The following is a 17,071-nucleotide window of genomic DNA, read 5'->3' as shown; positions in this document are numbered from 1 at the left end:
TCTTCAGAGAGGCTGTGTGGTTAGTGGTGATAACTAATAGGTGGTTTTGGACTGTGTCCTAGATTTGTTACAGCCATGAGATCCAAGTTTTTGGGGTGGTTTAGTTTTTGCTTTGGAGAAGTATTTTTGTAGGGCAGCAGGGATGACTAATAGCAAAGGGCCAGTGCATGGAAAGTGTGACTTGACTTGCTGCCAAGTAGGCCCCTCTACAGCCTTTGGAAAGCTTTTTGTACATTTTTTCTTTTTCCACTGACAGATGGGAAGTTTTACAGCTGTATTGGATTGAATGAGTAGCGATAGCTCAAGAAATCAATGGTTGAACTGGAAGTTTTAGTTTCTGGTGCTGGGCACAGAGCATTGATTCTTATTTTAGGACCTAAGTGCATATTTTTGTTTAGGTTTGAGAAAGACCTTTGAGTTTAGAGAAGGGTTGGCTCCTTTCAAGCTCTGATAAAACTCTGCAGGGTTTGGACAGGTAGGTGGTTTTAAAGGTGGTGATAGAATTGAATTCAAATGTTAATAATAATTTTTCTGCTGCTGTAATCTGTTATTTCTACCTTGAGCACAGTGGGTACAGCCAAGGGTTCCCTTTGTATCCTGTTAAGCTGCTCTGCCTCTAATACGTTAAATGTATGCAGACTGTCATTATGGACAGCTCCTAATTGACATGAAGGAGGCTAATGAAGAAAAACTCAATTAAGTGTCTTTGGAAACTTGTTTTAAAAATCTCAGTGTGATTCTGGAAGTTCCTGGCCCAATCCTGAAATTTAAGGTACTTAAAAATGTTCTTGTCCCCCCTCTTACTGAACAGATTGATAAAGAGGTTTCTAGTCAAGATTTAGGTCTTCCCCCAATATTTATCTGGTCTAATTCAAAGAAGACTTCAAGTGTCAGATTGGATGTATTCCTGCTCTTCCTTATTTTAACTAGTGTTTCTCAAGAATTGGGCAGTCCTGATACTATCAAATTCTTGCTTGAGGAATGGAAATTATTTGAGACAGTACTGAGATATTTAAGGAAAGGGCCAAAGAAAACCCCAAAGATACACAACTAAGGTGAAAGCTGACTTTGGTTGTGAAGCTTTCTCCAAGGTATCAGTACTAATGCTCTGGAAGGAAGTTCCTAGTTCTGATTTTTTTTTTTTGGGATGGTGGACCTAAAGCAGCTGTTGGATAAACAAAAATATTTATCAGTACCAGCACTAAGGCAGCCTGATTTTATATGTAATTGTGCCTCAGCTTAGACTGCAAGCTCTGATTGAAGCTGTGGTACAATGCAGTGTTATTACAGAGTGATTTGGGTTGGAAGGGACTTGTCAAGGCCATCCTTTACAATTTACAATCCCTAACCCCCTTGCAGAGAACAGGGACATTTGAACTAGACCCCTCTGCTCGGAGCCCTGTCCAGCCTGACTCCAAATATTTCCAGGGATGGGGCCTCTACCACCTCTCTGGGAAACATGTGCTAGCATTTTGCTACCCTCATTGTAGAAAAATTCATCCTTATCTCTAGTCTAATTCTACCTTTTAGTTTAAAGCATTAACCCTTGTCCTATACCCTACTAAAAAGTCCGTCCCCATCTTTGATGTAAGCCTCCTACAAATACTGAAAGGCCACCACAAAGTCTCCCTGGGCCCACTTCTTGACCTTGTTCAGGCATCCTGTCCTCCAGGTGTGTCAACAGCACCACTCAGCTTGGTGTCATCTGCAAATGTGCTGAGGGGGTACGGGACCCCAGTATGTCATGGATGAAGTTAATACTGGTCCCAGTGCATCCCCCTGAGGGACACCACTGAAGCGTGATATAGGCCAGTATGTGCTGCAGCACAGAGCTTGACTCAGCCCTGTGTGAGGATATGTAGTTGGACTGAGAGCTACTAAAAGTCACAGGGATTTTTAATATTTATTTGTGTGATAAGCTGGCTGCTCAAGCCTAGCAGTGAGGGCAAATTCTTTGATTTTGTCACAGACATGTTTTTGGGTGCTGCTGTGCCACACAGAATGTGGCCATGCTCTTACCAATCCTGATTTGTTCTCATTAAAAAAGGTTTTTTGCTTCTCTGAAATGAACATAGTAAAACCAGCAGAGCTGTGACCTCAAGAGTCAAGATACAGACTCCAATGATTGTTCACTGTCTCCACATTTTTATTAAATTTTTGAGGCTCTTTTTGTGCTGCATAAAATCCATACAAATGAAATACAAGTAGAGTCAGTAAATAGTAATGAAAAGGTAAATGCATTTTGCAAAGAAGCCAGTGCATATCAGACATCATGTGCAATAATGGTGATTTTTCTTTTTTTGCACAGATCACAAAGCTATTATAGTCTTTTAAAATTAGTATCTGGCTTTTAGGCTCTGTAATGGGTTGTGTGACCTTACCCTTTGGCTAATAAGAAAAATTACATTGTCTTTAAATACAAGGCAGACACAAGATATGATAATTGTATGGATAAGACTGATATTTCTATTAAATATAATGGAATGGGAACATGCTTGGCTCAGTTTTCCAAATTGTGGCCACCTTTGGAGCAGGGAGGAATGAATGTGTATCTGAGATTCAGCACAGCTGCCCTGCAGCTTGCTGAGGAGGCATGGCGAGGGAAATCTCCCTACCAGCTTCCTACCTCTCTTGGGCCAGGCATGGTGCAAGGCTGGAAACTCAGATGTGGCCAGGTTGCAGTTTGTGCATCTCTGTGGTGGGAAGGGCTTGTCCTGGACCTGTCTCACTGAAATCCAGAATTCCCAGCACCCCCAGGAGCAGTGACTCTATTGTGTCCTTGTGCTATGGTAGTGCACGGTTCACAGGCTGGACTGTATCCATTTTTCTCTTGCACACCAGATGATGTTCTAAATGCACAGCATGTCTTGGAGACCTAATTTGTAGGGATTTTAATTTCAAAGAGAGTCTGAGAGCTGAGTAGCCTTGAATTTCTGTGAGTTGCTCTGTCACGTGATGTCTTGACACCATTCAACCAGTGTAACTTGGTTCATGTGACTGCAGTAATGTCAATTCTTAAAGAGTCACAGAATGGTCTGCATTGGAAGGGACTTTAGGATGATATTGTTCCAACCCTCCTTGCCATGGGCGGGGACACCTTCCACTAGGTACCTTCCTCTATACCCTGGAAGACTGTTCCTGGAACTCTTCCAGGAATGGGACAGCCATCCAGGATGAGGAATGGATCTCAAGAGTGATGTTTTTAGCTATAGCTTATAGTGTCCTGTCTCAGTATTTTGAGATTTTGATTCCAGAGTAAAAGCAACTTCACACAGAAGTCCAAAGGAAATTTGCTTTGGAACCTTGAGGCCAACACCTAATCCAGACACATTGCAAGAAAGAAATTTCCTTGCCAAGCAGCACCATCTATCATCTGATAACTGCAAAACAATGGGTTTTATGGTTTGGGGGGTGGTGTGTTTTTTTTGTTGTTGTTTTTTTTTTTTTCTTTTTTTTTGTTCTTTTTTGTTTGTTTGGCGTTTTTTTTGTTGGTTTGGGGAATGAAGAGGGCTTTTGGGAGACCTGGCACTGAGCTAGGATGGGAGCCGGGACCTTGTGCCTTCTACAGTTAAGCTTTTCTTGATGCTCTTGAAGTTTTCAAGTAAAGGGCATTCCCAGCAGAGCACTGCCATCCTCAGTGTGGGGCCCTGTGTCAGTGTCAGGCTAGGCAGGCCAAAACTTTCTGCCTCTGAAGTGACTTGCTGGCATAAGTCAGAGCTTTATTGGGCAGCAGCAGGTTTTTGTGTGTGCTTTGCACATCAGGACTTTTCATCTTTCTATATAATTTTTATTTTGTTTTTTAACGTTATCTGGGTGTGCAATTCTATGCCTGGTGTTAAGGAAAGATATAAGTTTTGTTGCTGAAGGATGATGTCTGTATTTACTTTCAGCTTTGATTGTCTTATATTGCTTTCTTGTGGGCTCTGTCTTTACCTCTCTTCCCCCACAGTAGCAAGTCACTGTCTCCTGCCATTAGTTACAAAGAAAAACTATGAGATTGGCCCTGTGTTCTCCTCACTTCATACTGGGAAAATGGATTAGTCCAGATGCTTGGTAGAATTGCATAAAGTGAGTGTGATGGAGTGTAAGCCCAGGTGGGGACAGCTCTAGCAAAAAAACAACCCTGGCATGGCACACTCCAATTTCCTTCCTCATGCTTCATCTTGTACAACAGTTCCACTTAATTATTACACTGTGAAAGTCAGCTGCCCAGGCAGGGATTAATCCTTTCCAACAATTGCAATCAAACTTCCACTTGTGGGCTCAACTTCTAATGCTGGGTTCGTGCTCAGGGAAAGGGATGGGAATTCAGAAGCACAAGCTCTTAAGAGCAGCAGCAATTTCCTCCTTGTCTTGTTCAATAATAATGGTGGCACTACTTTTTGGGGAGGGAGAGCAATAATGTTGTTTAGGAGGTTGTCAGTTCCCAAGTTAGCCACATGAAGAAACCAGTGACCAGCTGAAGTTCCAAACACACCTGTTTAGCTGGGCTGGCCTATGGTGAAAGTTAAACATGTCTGAGACTTTGGGGAAGAGTTGGGAGGTAGGGAGAATATTTAGGCTTTTAGAGTTGTGAAGTGCTTGGTAGGTATTAATTAAATGCTGTTTGGAATGCCTAAAAAGCTTATATCTTTAATCTTCAGGTGCCGAAAGATCTTTGGAAATTGTCCCTGATATCTTGAGAAAGGTGATGCCCAAATGCAAATCTTCAGTTCTAAGTAGTTCAGAAGTAACATGGGCTTGGTCTAGCTCTGTGTAACTAGAGATAACACAGGAATTAAGACTACACAGCTGAGAAGGGGTGAAGTTATGGCATTAGAAATAACTTGCTCTTCAGAAAATGTAGTGCTGAAGCCAAAAGTGCATCTTTAGTTTGTACTCATCTCAGTATCTTTTGGAGCTGTGAAGGGTGGTCTTATGACCATCTCTTCATGCACCAAAGGGGAAAACCTTTTGGTCATATTCAAGCTTGATATGTTGCCTTTGGACTTTTGAATGTGTACTGGTCAGGATTCAGCTGTGCTCCCACTTCTGTCAGTAGAGGGTTTTTTACTGTGTTTCTAAGGAGCTCACAATAAATCTCGAGAATGTCAGGAATGTTAGTGTGGCATTCCTGTTCCTGCCTTGAAATCATATGCACTCATTCAAGTCCTCAAGAAAACTCCTGGGTGGTTGATCAGCAAGGTTATCTCAGGACTTCCGTTTCCTGTAGATGTGCCAATTTATTGATCCTGAAGTTATTTGAGCAGGATGCTTGCTGCTGTATTTGCAGATGTTTCTGAAGCATGTTGAGAGGCAGCAGTGGTTTGCCAAAAGGGCTAAGTCTTGTCTTAGGGGCCAAGACTGAGAGTTAACTTCTATCCAAAGTGGCACCACTGTCATGTTACTAATGGTGTAGAAGATTAAGATTAGATGCATGTTGTGCTCTCTTGCAAGTACCAACCATCCGCAGTTGATCACTGCTGTAGATGCTATTTTAAATATCCAAAATTGAGGCACTCTGTGACTTCCTTTAAGTTGCTGTTATCATTCAGACCCTGCTTCTCTAATGGGCTCTCCAGAAGATGTGGGTGTTACAGTCCTCACTGATGGCTGCAACAGGACCTACAGGGATGTTGCTACTCTCATTCCAGGATTTAGGAGCAAATAAGACCATTGGTCCCCTCCTGGTGGAAATACACACCAGCAGAGTTTGCATTTGATCTGGCTGAGTCACAGTAAACTTGTATTACAGAAATCCAGTTTCAGAAACCAGCCAAGTCCAGGATTATTTTCAAAAAATAAAAATTATTTACTTGACCCTTTACTGTCCAGCTTTACAAGGTTGAAATGACTTAACCATTCAGGACCTTCTGGATTAATCTTTGCTTGAAGTAGCTTTATTTGCCCTGCCACATCACCAACTGAAATGAAATTGTTAAAAGATGGAATCTGTAAATGGGGCCACTACTGAGGCTTGCATGGTGTTCCATTTTAGCCCCCTCTTCATAGGATTTCCTTCCTCAAAACTAAGTATATTGCTCCTGCCAGTTTTTCCAGCTTGTTGCTATCCTTGGGATTTTCCATCTGTAAGGCAGGCTTCCTCTTCGTGTCTGCTGTTTTGTTCTGGCTGTGGAGCATCTTTTCCTGTAGGCTTAAAGAAGAGGGAGATCATTAACAGATAAAGAATCAGGTTACTTGTGTATGTCACTGTGGTCCTTTAGGAAGATGGACTCTGTAGGGAGCAAAATGGAGCCATTAAGAAGATGGCTGTTTGAACTGGTTGTGGCCCAGAGAGAAAGGAGAAGAAATACGTCCCAGATGCAACAGGAGAAGTGCTGTCTTGAGCATGCCCTTGATAACTCTGAAGGGTTTTATTTTTTCATGGATGTGTGATGGCAATTCTAGCAGACCGCTTTACAGCTTAGAGAATTCTCTTATTGCAGTGTTTCTCACAGCCCTCCGGTGGTGCGCATTTGTGCATGCTCCTGAAGTAAAAGTGGATATTTCACACTATTCTCTTAGCAGAAATGTAAAATAAACTCTTAAGGATACTGTTTCAAGGAGGCTGTTATGCTGTTTAAAATCATGTTACTTTACAGAAGTGTTTGCTCATGGTTTTCAAAACTGTTTTTGTGCTTTTTGCTGCATGTAGCTGCTTATAAAGTAATGAACAATTTCCCCCACCCCACTTCTTTTGCTTTAAAGGTTTCGTTTCTAATGCTTTCTGTTCCTGAAGTTGTACAGTATTTAGTTGTACAGTATTTAGTTGTACAGTATTTAGTTGTACAGTATTTAGTTGTACAGTATTTAGTTGTACAGTATTTAGTTGTACAGTATTTAGTTGTACAGTATTTAGGATCATTATTTTTTAAATGGCAAAAATGCTAAAGTTTGGATTTGGCTTAGAAATCAATGTTAACTAATATGCAGGGCGAGTGAGGATCAACAGTGTTTAGAGCGCTTGAACTCCCAGATTTGCCTTCTCACATCTCTTGGGAAGGTGTGTCAAGATTTAAAAATAGAAATGGTTTGTCTTCCATGCTTTATGTGTAGCATAATCATGTTCCTTTTCAAGGTGCTTCAGAAAAACCCCTTGGCTATAATATGATCAACATAAAAACAAAAATGTGAGAAGAAAACAAGCAAACTCAAAGCTCCCAACCACACACAGCCCAAAAGCCTGGAATATGCTGCGACATCAAAGTTTCCACACCAGAAAAAAGCTGGAGTAATTCTGTTTTTGCAGAAGCTGTGCATTTAATTTTAAATCGTTCTGTAGTTGCTGCTCTGTAGTTTACCCCAAGCCCTGGCAGCACTGCTAAGTGTAGCAGTAAATATTACATCATAATTTTTAGGTAGCCAGTGGAAAGATGAAGCTGTCTGTCAAAGCTGGCTCTAAGGCCAAGGGAAGAGTCCCACTACGCAGGCAGGAAGCCACTATGGGGGCTTTTGGCCAAAAATGTCCTTGGACTGTAGCCAAAAAACTGGGAAGCTCAGTTCCTATGGATGCCTCCTTGAAAGGAATGATCCTGTCTGTTGTGAGCAAATGATGGGGAAATTGGTCAGGATGAAGCAGGACTTGGGAAGGCCAAATTTTTGTAGGTGCATGAAATTGGATCTCACAGTCTAGCAGGCACTTGCCTGGTGCCTGAATCCTGCAAGAATGTGAGTTCAGTTGCTGACAGCACTCAGTGCTCTCGTGGGGCTGGGGTGGCACTGGTAGGAACAAGAGGTTGAACTCAATGCAGTTCATGCTACGGTAGCCTTGCATCTCTAGACAGCTATGGACCATTCATGGCATGCAGGAAAATTTTGGCAAACTTTTCCTTTGCATTTTGAGTTTTCACAGGGAACAGGAGAAAGCTTCCTGAAATGCTATGGTTTTGGTGTTGGGAAAAGCAAGCTCAGATTAGAGTGGTGGCAGGGTGGAGATGTACTACAGCTTTTTGTTGGCAGCCAGAGCTCTGTTCTGGAGACCCTGAGCTCTGCCACTTGAGAGGGCGAGAGGTTTAATTGATAGCACTTGGATTAAATTCTTGCCTTGCAATTTCATTATTAATATTATAATTGAATAATTTTTACATGTTTTTTTAGTGCTGTTTCCTCTTGATGTAAGATGATGAAAGGCAGGTAGGCCCTCTGTTTTCTGCATATTTGCACACCCCACTTTTGTAAACAATGCTGAATCTGCTGTCTGAGACACGCTGGTGGGCTTTCTGCACCTGAAATTGCAGGACAGGAGGCTGCTGAAGAGCTGCTGTTTGGCACAGTTGATCTCTGCTACGTTTGCATCCTCCTGCAAAGGAGCTGTGGCGAGTTGATGTATCACAGCACAGGCAGCTAGGTGCCAGCAGCGGCTCACATTTGGTTTGCCTGATGCTTGTCCTTCCCAGCAGTGCCCAGAGCAGGAGCAGCTCAGCTCTGCAGGGCACTATTTGCATACTCTAAAGAGTTGGGCCATAATTGGCCTTCATTGATTTTGTTTTCATTGAGCTAAAATAGAGTCAGAGCTTCTTAGGCAAGAAGAGCTGATTGATTTGTGGTAGGATTCAGGACTATTCAGTTGAAGGAATAATTAATTATGTTCTTATTTAGTAATTGTCAGGGTCGAAGTTTACTCTTACCTTTCAAGTAGACACTGCTAAATTTGCTCTCTAGACTCTGTCTCTCCTTTTAAAAACTAGGAGAAGGGACCAACAGGCAGAAGATAGTTTCCTTCACTATCCTTTCATTACCATGTCTTTTTCTCCCTGCACTATGTGCTGCCTGTGAACTATCTCCCTGCTTATCCATTTGCATGACATCCTTTTTTCTGGGTCTTAATTGATCAGCTCCATTCTCTGGAAATTTTCTTCTAAACAATTCCAAGAAAACACTTTTTTAACCAAAAGTTGGAAAACAAAGGAAAAAAGAATCATTTACTTGAGAAAATTTGAATGGTAACCTGCTGTTAAGATTTTTATGATCTTTTTTTGGTTCTAATTAAAGCTTTTGCCCCAAAGAAATGTTTTCTTGGGTTGAACAAATACACCTGTGAAGCTCAGGAGCTGGGGGGTGTTGATTGTGTGCTGTTTAACACTCATAAATGTGAAACACTGGATATGTGTGTGAGTTATGGTCTTGCTGAAAGTGGAAACTTGTCCTTCCTTGTGCTCTTCTTAGCAAGTATGCATTTAATTAAACATTAGAACTGTGTGAGCAGACAGTGCTCTGTGGCACAGGCAGATTTTATGAGCTGTTTCAGCAGAGTTGAAAGCAAGGTTATAGCAGCCCCATACAGCAAGGTTAGCATTGGCACACACATAACAAAGATGATGTTTGTTACATTTTCTCCTCTTCTCATCTTGTGCTTGCAGCATACCATGGTGGCAATGTTTGCTAGTGGTTTTTAAGTGTTGGTCTTATTACAAATATAATGTTAGACACCGATGAATTGAGTCCAGCTGGTTTCTGTGCTGCTGCCAGGAATGCAGTGCTCAGTAAACACCTTACACCAAGCAAGTAAATGACAAAGGAACTGCCTGGACAAACAACAACCAAATGCAAGGGATCATTCTTTGTAACAAATTAGTTCTTAAATAGAAGGGTCTTCCACCAGCTTCACTGGATGAAAACTCCTGACTCAATGAGGGCACTGAAGTGGACACAATCACCAATAATAAGTAGGACACAACCCCTGCATGGCCTCAAGTCCTTTGCAGTATGTGAGTTTGCAGGGGTGGGAAAACCAGAAGAGAAAATTACTGAAAAAATAGTAGGGGGAGAGGTTGATGGCTTTAGGTAAAGGGCCAACTCCAGCAGCACCACAACTATTTTGTCTGAAATGTACATGGGCAGTATTGTTCAGATAAAGAAAGTACCTCTCAGTTTGGAGATGTTCAAAGGAGTGCAGTTTACTCTGGGGATGTTGTCTCCTTGCATGAGAGTTGGTGGGAAAACTAGGGAAACTGCCATGGAAGACCTGCAAAGTTCATTTTCTAATATGCTTTGCAGGAAAGAATTGAATTTTGAAGGAACTCAGCAAAAAATGCTATGTGAGAAATCAGCTGTGTTAGGATATTTTTTTCCTTTTTTACCATTTAATTTCCATGGAAAAGCAGGAGAAACACTGTTATATGCAGAAAAATCATTTTCCCAGTCATCAATTTTCTACCAAAAATAAAAAAAAGTTCTGAGGTTTTGTGGTTTTTTTGGTTTTTTTGTTTTGGTTTTTTTTTTTTTTTTTTTTTTTTGGGTTTTTTTTTTTTTTTTTTTTTTTTTTTTTGTTTGTTTTTTGTTTTTTCCATTTTGGACAAATGGTGGGGTTTGTTTTGTTTTGGGCTTTTTGTTTGAATGAGAGATTTCCTATGTAGAAAGGCTGTAGCAGATTTCTTTGGGAAATATTGTTCCTATTCATTTACTTTTCCCAGAGGTAAGCAAACTTCTTTAGTGCTACTGCTGAACTGGAGGCAAACTTCTTTAAAACTGAATGGCTTTTGAATGCCATTTTGCTTCAGTAAAGTTTCCCAAGCTGTGGCAAAGTCCCAGCCAGGTAATAACTGCATAGGATCTGGGGCACTCAGTAGCTGTGTAGGCTCACCTGGATCCTGCTGGGCTGAGCAGCCATCCTGGACACCAAGGAAACCCCTTTTCCAAGCCCTATGCCCTCTGCAGGTGTCTGAGCTGGAAACCTCTTATTTCCTTGCTTGCTGTCTCGCTTTTTGGTTAAATCAGCTTTTGCCACTCTTGGATTACACACACACACCCCTCACCCCTGGGCCAGTCCCAGTGCCTACTTTGCCCTGGCATGACGGGTCCCAGACCCTCCAGCTGTTTTGTGGCCTGTGCAGCAACTTCCATATTGGAAACAGAGCTTTGGCTGGGAAACAAGGTTATGTGGGGAGCTGTGGAGTTTGGAGACTGAAAGAAAAGGGGTTCAGGGGTTAAGGTGAAGCAGGAAAAACAGCTGTGTGATCTTACAGTGGTAAATCAAAGCCTGTGCAGGCCAGCATGTTCCTTTGAATTGGACACTCCTATTACATCATCTAAGCTGTTCTCTTTTTGGCATTCACTTTTCTCTAAATAATGCTTTTTATTACTCTGGATAAATCCTATTTTGAGATTTTGAGATCTTAAGGTCATGGGCTCCACCATTTCCATAGAGTGTTTTTTTCTCTTTCCTAATGATCTGTTTTAAGGAGCAGGGAGGCACTGAATTTTTTCTTTCCCATGAATAATCTTCCTCTGTCAAGTTGAGATGCTTTGTCATAAAATACCTTTTTGCTAAAATAGTGAATGGGTGCACCATAGCCCAAAACAATTAGCACCACTTTGTGTCTGAGTGCTTTCAAGTGTGCCTCCTGGGATCTCTGTGATTTGTGCTGCCATCTTGCTATTTGTGCTGTGTCAGAGTTCACCCATCATTTCAGAACCAGGAGGGCAGGAGCTGGGCTATTCTGCACATGCGCTTTCCAGGCCTTCCTTTGCCAGGGGCCTGGAGGCTTCTGCCTCATTCATTTTACTGTGAGTAGTTTTCTCCACTGCATATATATCTCTTGGATTGAATTCTTATGTATTTCTGCCTTGGGACAGAGGTAACACTAATGCCTGTGTACACCAGGGCATTGGTAAAGGTTGCCTGGTTTTGTCGAGGCTGAGAGATGAACCTGAATTCCAAGTGCTCAGTATGACTTTTTCCTTTGCTTTCACTGAGAGCACTGATTAAACATGTGTTTACAGGCCTTTTAAACTTCACCTAGTTCCGGTGCACCAGAGTTTCAATGACTTGTCATTTCTACTAGACTGATTGCCTTGGAAATTGAAGAAATTTCTATGCTGATATGCTCTGGGTAATGAATAGTTGTCTTAGAAGAAGATGAGTACCTTGGGGTTGTAAGGATTATTGGACTGCCTATGCTGGAGCTCCAGCTATTGCATTGTGAAGATAATGAATGATTAATTGGTCTCATACTTTGTTCTTAATTGGTAGCAGCACTTTGGATGCACTGGTTGCTGTAGCAACTTAGAGGATACACCTGTTCTCAGTAAAAAAAAATTTTAAAAAGTGAAGGGATATAGGACAAGGAGCAGAAATTACCACCTCACTGGCACATGTAATTGTTGTGGACAAAATAAGAGTAAAGGGAAGAGCTGAGAAAGAGGACTAGCGCAGGAATCCCCCCAGCGAAAAAGATGTGGAAACTCCTCCTGTCTTGAGAGCAGAGCTTGCTTTGCATCCTTCTTCCTTTCTGGCTAAGACCTATTTTTTTTTCCTTTCACAAAAAATGCAGAACTGTGTTAAATGCCTGAAGTTTCTCTCTCACATGATAACTCTGCACCAGTCTCTAGAAGGAGGCTGACCCTAGATCCTTCCTGGGTAGCTGCTCCTTTACAAATGAATGTATTGTAGTGAGCTGCAGCTACAGGCGCTTGTTCCCCCTGTTATTTCCTGTTCCGAGCATTCCTGCTCAGGTGTTCTGTGTCCTTGGTGGATTATTAAACCCTGTGCTCCTGTGTTTCAGGGGGTGAGCTACAGAAGTGAGTGGCTATTAAAAGCAGCAGTTGGCCACAGGAAATCTGTGTTAGACATGAAGTTAATTCCTGTTATTCTTGCCTTTGTAACCAGTAAATCCCTATTTTCCGCCCCTGTTTTTGTGATTATGTAAAATAACTTGCCAGGTCTAAAGGGAGCACTGGCAGCTGTGCAGCTCTAATCTTGTGTGCAACGAGGGAGAGTCACAATCACATTTTGTCTAACAGTCTGCCAGAAACCATCACACATTCATTTCACAAAGTGGAAGGAAAAAACTCTGCAATTCCTTACATAAACCAGAGAACAAGCTGTGGGGCTGCATTGTCTTCCTTCCTTCCTGATGGAACAAGAAGGGATCCCATAGTGACTTGCATCAGAATAAGATGCTGGAGTAGATATTTTATGGGTTGTTCACCCACCCTCTGTCCAGGTGAAACTTTATCTTGGTGGAGATGGTAGTAGTAGAATTATCTCATGGAAATTTCTTGCTAGTTTTGAAAAAAGCTGAACTAAAGCTGGCAAAATTGCACTTGAAAATGAAAGCATGGACATTACATTGTGGATAAATGTTTTGATGGGTGGAGCATGAAATTACCAATACTTCTGCAGCAGTATTTGTGGCCAGGACACTGACTTGGGCAAAAATCCCTGGAGCAAGGAAATACATAGAAGTACATATTTCAGCCAGATTTTGAAAAGGACAGATATCTCCTTCGTAATCCAGAGATTTGAAAATATGTCAGGAAGAAAATAAGTTAGTTTTCTAATGTGCGGTTTCTGCTACTGCAACTTAGAAATAATTGACAATATAAGAGTGGAAAGAGATGCAAATGAGGATGTTACAGTGTGAACAAATGGAGGTTATGCTAATCTTGGTATGAAAAACCCATGTATGTTAACAATGATCAAACTAAATTGCTCATTAATAATCACCATAAGTCAACAGCACTTCCTACCCAGATGCTCAGAAATGTTTTATGAATCTTTGAAGCTCTGACAAAGAGCAAGATGAGGTGAGAAATTTTCTGTAGCATAGGCAGTGATGGTGGAGGAGTGGAAATGAAATCTGGGGTTATGATTTGAAAAAATTCAGCAAACAAAGCTGTGTTGTCCTGAGAAGAAATAAAGTTCTTTGACTTGATCTGATGCATGAAGCCACATGTTCAGTGACACTGCTGTAAAGTGGCTCTGCCCTGGGTTACCTGCAGTTGGAGAACTGTAGCAAAACTTAGTAGCTCTGTATACTGCTTGTGCTGCTAAGGAGTAACTTCCTCTTTATACTGATGTTGATGTGTGAGATGCACTCAGAAGACAGCAAATATTGTATGTTTCACAACAATAATGTGTGAAAAATCCTTTAGGTTTGTTTTCTAATTTGTTTCTACTTCAATTAACTTTTTAAACTGCGTGTCTTGTCTCATAAAATGATGAACGCTTTCCAATTTATTGAAACAGTGGTTCTACAAAAGAACAATATGCTTGAGCAACTCTTTGTGCTGATATATCATCATCAACCTTAGTAATGAGTAGGAGAGAGATAGGGCTGGGTTTGGCTGCATTGAAAACATTTGTAGATTTTATCTGGAACAGATTTTATTAAAATTGCAACCAACTTTATATAGCCCAATATACGCTTCATTAAGGGAACATTACCTTACAATTATGATTAATTCGATTAAACTTATGAGAGTGTGTTATTTGTTCAAATCAAAAGGGTGGCAGGGAAGAATGATGGATGATGAAAGAGTGTGATAAATGAAGAAAGCAGCTGAACTAAATTGAATGTGTATTCATCCGTTTTCACTTCATAACTAATGATAAATTGAGCATGTCACATTTAACAATACATGTCTGAGCTTAATCACAGTCCCAGCCCCTGTAATCTAATGTCTTTTGTCAGATAGCTGCATTCAGAGGACGTGATATTTGGTTTGGAGAAATCTACGCAGTTCATTATCTATCTGTCCCGGCAGCTAAAATCACAAATGAAGGCTCCTGCCCTCCCTTGAAATGAAATAACGGAAGTCTCAATTGGGATAGAGTTGTCTAGAAGGCAGAGTCTGACTGTGAAATGTTAATTTGACTTGAAAGGCAAGTGATGTATTGAAAATTGTGTGTTGTTGACAAGAATACATTTTGGGATAATTGCAGACTCGAAGCCTGTGAGCTCAGAGTCTAACTCACAGGCTCAGGCACTTGTTGTGCAGCCACGTGGGAAAGATGCCGTTCAGCACCAGCTGAAATGTCTGAATTTGGCCTGGAAGGTTTGGGGAGTTTGTATGGGCAATGACTGGCTGCCTTGGGATGGTTTGCAGGCTTCTTAACACGTACCTCAGGTTTTGATGGTCAGCCTTGCTGGATGGCAATCTGCAGTTCTGGTTCTATCCTTGGTTGTAAGAGATATGAAGCAGGATGTCAGGATCAGGGCTGTGCTGAGGGGAAGATCTTCATTTTGTCGTCATCAGAACAAAAGAGGAAAACATTTTATTCTGGGATGTTTGGTCAACATTTCATACCAAAAATGTAGTTTCGGCTGGCTTTGTTGTTCCATTCCTGGTTCAAAATTATTCACATGTTTAGGCCTGAGGAATGATGGATTAGGCTGCTGAACCACACCAGGGATGAATTTTGAGCATGAAATGTTTAGCATTTCCAGGAATAGTTCAGATGTGTTGTTGCAGATCCTTGTGTGATGTAGATCAGAGAGAGAGAAAAGGTTGTTGTATAGTTTTAGGGAGTAACAGGAAGCAACTGCAGAAGAGCTGAATGCGTGAAATGGTCCTCCAAACCTGAAATGGAGGAAAGTCCTGCATCTCCTAAGAACACTGGACATAAAGTGATGTCCTGTAAACAAATGAAGAATAAAACTGGGTAGCTAAGCATGGGCATAAGTGTCATGTACAGGGATAGGGAGTAGGGAAGGGACAGTCTCTTGCTCTTCTCAGGTCACTTTAGTTGCTTTAGAGCAGTATCAGACACCTCTCTTGTTCTCTGTGCTGTTCCTCAAATTCTCCTTGTCCCTCTCTTGCAATCAAGTCTCTTGACATGGCAACTGCACTTCCTGCCCCTGAATAGGAGAACTCTGTGGAATTTCAAAGATATTTTTGAGCTTCTAGGTCAGGAGTGGGCCAAACTTTGTTCTTGTACAGTACTGCCTGTAAGACTGGATATTAAATAGGTTCTGGACAATTAATGTAATTTAAGAAGGGTAACGATATTTAATTTTGCCTGCCTCTCTAAATTTAATGACTGAAGGAAAGGAGTTTGTGGGTAAAAGTTAAGGAAACAAAATAGACTATGAAATAAAGGGAAGAAAACTGTAATATTAAACTTTTCAACCAGTTTTGTAATGACATCATTCCCCCCTAGACTGATGCCACTGTTTTAAGTACCATACTATTGTTCAGTCCTGGCTTCAGGTGTCTGAATGCTTTGTTCTTCTGTGCCAGACATCACATCTGGATGGGATGGATGTGAGGGAACCCCTGTGAAGCTGTCTCTGCTTTTCCTTTATCTGTTTCTCAGGAATGCTGTAAAATGTTGGTCTATTTGCCTGAGGAATACAACTGAGCATTTTTTGGTGCGTAAAGAAGAAATTTATTTACACCTGTAACCAGCATCTATAAAACCACAACCTGATTTCACTGAACTATTGAAGCCTTATCCTTTGGAAGGTGATGATTGCACATGACATAGCACTGGCTCTAGCAGCGATGTTATTAGAGCTAGGATTCTCTCTAAGGGATGGAATTTGTAGTGAAATCTAGTCTGCAGTTCAGTTGTACACTTAGTGGCAGGAAAAGTCTAAGGAATGGAATGGAATTCCTGTGAAACTAGCAGTTTTATTTATCCCTCATGCCATGAAAGAGGTTTGGTGGGGTGGTTTTTTTTACATAGCAGACACACAAAGGGCTAACTATGTGCTTTTCTCTGGATGTCACAATGCTTCTCAAGCAGTAGTTTACAGTTGCTACACAGATATTTCTGACTCTGACCTGATTGACTGAGGTGGATTTTTTTGAGAAATGGTCTATGCTGTGAAGATGGTTAACCTGGAGGTAAATGGACCATTTCAACTGTTTAGGCAATCTGAAGCTTCAGTCTCTCAATATCTGATTGTTATGGTGAGGTTAGATCTGGGTGAGAAAGGAGGGTATGAGGTGCTGGGCTTCTCTTTGGAATGTTCCCACAGGCTCTTTGGGAAAAGAACAATGTTTACTATTACTTTTATGCACCTCTGCATTGCCACCAATGCAAGCTCCTTTCCTGTGAGCTCTGCTTTAGCCAATGCATTCTTTTGTGGGAAACAGGGAATTGACTGAGTAAGGTGGGAAGGAATCTTCTGGAGGGATAGCTGCAGATGGCTCAGCTTCTTTGAGGAGCTCACTCTTTACATGTGCCCCAATTTTGGGTACCCCAGTTGGAGACTTCAAAGAAGATGGCTCTGGGTGCTTTCTGGACTTCAGATTTCTGCAGTGCTCCTCAGTGTGAACTCCTACAAAAGAGGGGTACTGGAAGTGACTCCTTTATCTTAAAAGAAGGTATTTAAGCCACCCTTCCCCCATGGCTGAGTAGAAG

The 17,071-nt window shown here is 41.4% G+C and overlaps 1 long non-coding RNA gene across 3 annotated transcripts in view; it reads left to right on the top strand.

Annotated features, from left to right (window-relative positions):
* Positions 1–17,071, top strand: part of LOC135446845 (uncharacterized) — a 32,814-nt gene that overhangs the window by 266 nt on the left and 15,477 nt on the right. Inside the window, exon 2 of one of the 3 annotated variants that reach the window (XR_010439910.1) lies at positions 399–475. The exons of 1 other annotated variant lie outside the window; for it this stretch is intronic. This is a non-coding gene — a long non-coding RNA (uncharacterized LOC135446845). Of the gene's footprint in view, positions 1–398; positions 476–16,920; positions 17,035–17,071 lie in introns of those variants that run through there. One more of the 3 variants, XR_010439911.1, reaches the window with a different exon arrangement.

This window comes from Zonotrichia leucophrys, chromosome 4, assembly GCF_028769735.1.
Source record: "Zonotrichia leucophrys gambelii isolate GWCS_2022_RI chromosome 4, RI_Zleu_2.0, whole genome shotgun sequence".
Lineage (NCBI taxonomy): Eukaryota > Metazoa > Chordata > Aves > Passeriformes > Passerellidae > Zonotrichia > Zonotrichia leucophrys.
Note: the sequence above shows the minus strand (reverse complement) of the source record. Positions and strands in the feature narration are given on the sequence as shown.